The sequence below is a fragment of the Eretmochelys imbricata genome, chromosome 1 (genome assembly GCF_965152235.1).
Source record: "Eretmochelys imbricata isolate rEreImb1 chromosome 1, rEreImb1.hap1, whole genome shotgun sequence".
Taxonomy (NCBI): domain Eukaryota; kingdom Metazoa; phylum Chordata; order Testudines; family Cheloniidae; genus Eretmochelys; species Eretmochelys imbricata.
Window position 1 is genome coordinate 265780354 of NC_135572.1, and position 4169 is coordinate 265784522.

General features: G+C 46.0%; 1 long non-coding RNA gene across 1 annotated transcript; it reads left to right on the forward strand.

Moving 5' to 3' along the window:
• Positions 1–2877, forward strand: LOC144259371 (uncharacterized). The gene is made up of 2 exons (XR_013344839.1): positions 1–484; positions 566–2877. It is a non-coding gene; the product is annotated as an uncharacterized LOC144259371 (long non-coding RNA).
• Positions 2878–4169: the final 1292 nt, after the last annotated feature.

A 4169-nucleotide genomic window follows, 5' to 3' on the forward strand; every position in this document is an offset into this window, starting at 1 on the left:
CCTTCTCAAACTACTGGCGGCACTTTCATCAGTGTACCCCACCCAGACCCCAACACTATTGGGAGCGGAGCTTAGCTCTGACATAATACCAGCCCTGGTACAGAAGAATTTCGGCTAAAGTTAATGTAACTCTGCCTCCTGCATTCATGGCGCTGTTTCTTGGGGAGCATGTGAAAAGTTTTGATACTGGGGCTCTACCACTGTGATGCTTCAGGGGATTCAGGGTTGGTATCATAGGGGACCCCCTTCATACAGACATGTTATTATAAAGCTCTGGAATATGAAATAAGTAATATTTAATAAATGTTGCTTACTTGATTAAAATTAAACAGATTCTCCTCCCCAGTGTAACCTTAACATGGAACAATGAATAGTCCAGGTGGGAACAACGAGATGATCCAAATGGTGACAATGGAAGAGTCCAGTAGTGATTAGCTCTGTAACCTGAGGCACGCTCCCTCGATTCTCGGATTGGAACATTCAGGTCAGCCCCATGACCCACCTCTCCCACCCCATACTGGCTGCTTTTGTCACAGTACTTGTCTGTTCTGCTTCTCCCCATTAGGAGACTCCACCTGAATATGACACTGGCTTCCTCCTGCAGTGACTCCTGTGTGTTCAGCTGGCCCTCTGTCATCAGCTTGACCTCACAGACATGAGGGAGGTTAGGATGGGCAGAGAGTGAACAACTCATGTCTCCTACCCCTATGCTGCCTTCTCATATAGACATCCAAGGGAAATTGCCCTTACCCCCCTCCAACTCAGTGACAGAAGGTTAATGGGGGATTTCAGAGTTCTGATTCTGCGGAGTTATGGTGTTTTCCAAGGAAGTGTCTGGTTTTGTGGGGAATTTAACAGCAACCTTGAAACGGAGTGGGATTTGGATGGGTGGAGCAGCAAAGGGAGGTGTTGGATGGATAAGCTGGAACCAATGAAAATCCCTTATTACAAATCAATCAATAACCAAAGAGGAAAATTAATGCTCAATATGCACATGAAGGCGGAACACCTTTCTCTGCCCAGATAAAATGTGAAAGACCCTCTCTCAGTTCCTTGGCTCGCAAAATTATTTGGGATGGGTTCAACTCTAGCCTTTCCTACTATAGTCTTTTGGAGCAGAAGCAGGGTTGAAGAAGACTCCAGGAACTTTCTGATGGAGAGATATTTAACCTCTCTGTTTGGCCAAGTTTTCTCTGTCTCTGTGGTGATGTTTCCTGTGCTTTTCAAAGTGTTTGTCCCGCCACAAGTTCCTGTTACACACAAAAGAGAAAATCAACAGAAGGTTCCTTCTAGTGCTCAGGAATTCACCAATGAACCACCCTGGGAGCACCAAACTCAACAGGTCCTAGCAGCTATGGTGAGTAATCATTGGTAGGTCCTCCCTGGGGAATGCGTTTTCGAGCCATGCTGTGTCTGAATTTTTCCAGAGCCTATGGCACTGACACAACTTTGACAACTTTCAAGTGTCCCACTCCTATCACTAGGTTTTGCTCTCTAAATCTAAGGGAAGTTCACTTCGTTGCCAGCATTGATCCGGCAGTCCTTAAATCACTATTGGCACCAGGCTGTAAATTCTTAACCAGAGACTGCCTGAGAATTCCTAGTCACTGATCACACCATCCTGGACATTTTAAATCAAAGACAGCACTGGCCTTGAAGCTCTTTCCTGGAGACAGTGCAGATCTCAGAGTTCTTAACCAGAGACCGCATCAGCATCAAGAGAACGCATGACTAATGGGGATTAACCCCTAAAGCTGTTTAACTTGAGGAAGTTTTGAGGGGAGTCACCCCTCATAAAGACCCGGTCCCCATGCTTGTTACACACAGTGACTAGAAGACCAAAGAGAATTAGCTCAAGGATTTCATTGCTGGTGGGCAGCACGCACTTGAGAAACTCAGCTTGGAAGTGGTACAACTGGACTGACCCATTGCAGGTGCAGGACTCCAAGCAGAGGAGGCAACAGGCTGCTATTGAACTACATTCCTTCTAGGTCTTCAGGAAGAATATCTCCGTATTAAGTTTGGTTTGTGCTCCCCATCATCTCTCCCCACAGGGGCCACCCTGCATTTATGATTATTTGGTCACCCCACAGGCCCAAAGACAGGGGTCCTATCACCCACTCCCCCTGTTCATCATCTGTTCACTTTCAGTTTGAATGGACACATGAACATTTCCTTCTTTCACACAATCCACTCTCTCCCCCCGCCCCCCCCCAAGCAAAATCTCCCTCCTTCCCCCTCTTCTCTCTCTGGAACTTCCCTGCAGCTGCAGAGCTGGCCAGACAATCGGGTGTTTTAGAGAAATACATTTTTGGGCTAATTTGCCATGCATAAGTGTTTCTCTTACCCTTTAAAGGCAGGGAACAAAGAGCACATTCTCCAAGCGCTCTGCCCTGTTGTGAGCAGCCCTGCAGCTGTACAGCCTGTGCTATCCTCCGCTCTCCTGCTCCAGTCTCTGCTAGCTTTGTAAGGAGACGGGGCACTGCTTTTACCAGTCCCACCAAAGACCATGCCATCCCCTACCCGCTGTTGTGTATTTCTTTTTGTTTGGAAAGCCAAACAGAGCAGGTGGGGAAGGAAGGAGTGTGATAGCATCATCTCCCCGCGTAGGGTGACCGCATAAACCTTTATTTTAAAGTGAAATCCCTTATTTTAAGAGAGATCCTTTATTTGAAGGCATATCCCTTACTGGTGTCTAATGTCCCACATCCTGTACCAGGTTAATGTTAGATGCAGTTTGCCTCATGTCTGTCAACAACTCTCCTGCAAAGGATCATATACAGGCATGCAAATGGACGATATTATGCTGTGTATGATTTTGTATCACCAGTGAGTCATGGTGAGGTACTGACCATTAAAAATCAGCTTTGTCCTATATTTTTCAGTGTTGTCCTTTACTTCCTTAAAATGCAGGTAGGCGGTCACCCAACCCCCTACCTTGTTAGTCTGCAGGGAAGGGGAATTTTTCTTCTTCATGTTAGGATGCTGAGTGGTGATAGGAGTTGATCCTGCAGATTGGCACATGCAGAGGAAGAACAGGTTCTGGTTTGAGTGCCTCACGATTGGCTCAGCCCACAGGCTGGGAAAGGGAGAAAGTTTGGATTAGTTGGGATCTGAAGGACCAAATTCTAGATCCAAATCTATTATCAATATTTTTGGGGTTCATTTCAGAACTTCATATCCCTAGAGAGCAGCTTCTGACAAATGCACTCTGACCCAACTGGGCTGGTTTGATATGAGCCAAATGAGCCTCACTTTACCCCAGATACAGCCAAGCCAGCACAATCCAGTTCAACCTCATTGTCCCCAATCCAACTGTGATCCATTCCAGCCCATTCCAGTCCAACCTACATGCACTCAATCCAACCCAAGCCAATTTCAATTCAATCCAAGCTGGACCAGTCCAACCCAGTTTAATCCACCCTGACCAAACTGTGCCCAATGCAAGCTGTTCTGATTCATTCTAAGGGCCCCATCCAAAGCCCATTGAAGTTAAAATATACCCGAGTTAACTGGATCAAACCCCGTCTAATCCAGTCCAAAGCAACTGTGCCTAAAGAATTCCAACGCAGGTCATTGATCCTACCTAGTGTAATGCATTCCAACCCCATCCTATCCAATCAATGCATTCCAACCCCATCCCATCTAACCAAGTCCAACTCAAAAGTCTAATCCAATAAAAGTATGAACTGTGGTGATTGCCCTGGTTGAAGGACTAAAGCCAAGACAGGTTCAAACTCTGAGATGCTTTAATGTATGTTTATTTATTAAAGTAACCACTTCCATCAGAACCGGGATCTGTCCTGCAGGACTGGATCAGCACGACCGTTACAACATAAGAGATCTAGAGGCTTTCCTCTCTCCCTGATATGTTCAAACACATCAATATGGATCCTCCAAACCCTTCTGGTTACTGTGCTGATACAGCACCCACCACTCCATCTGTAATCCTCTCTGATACATTGGGACTATTATTTCTTTATGGTTTGCAGAAGAGCTCATAGACTCAAATCAGGAGCGGGGCCACATTGTGCTGGGCACCATCCAAACACATAGGAAATGTAGCCCTTGCTCCAGAAAGTTTACAAATTAATTTAAGAGGAGTTGCAAGCAGTGAGTGCAAGAAACAAATGGAATAAATGGGGGAGGACAACAAAGGTAACAGCAAT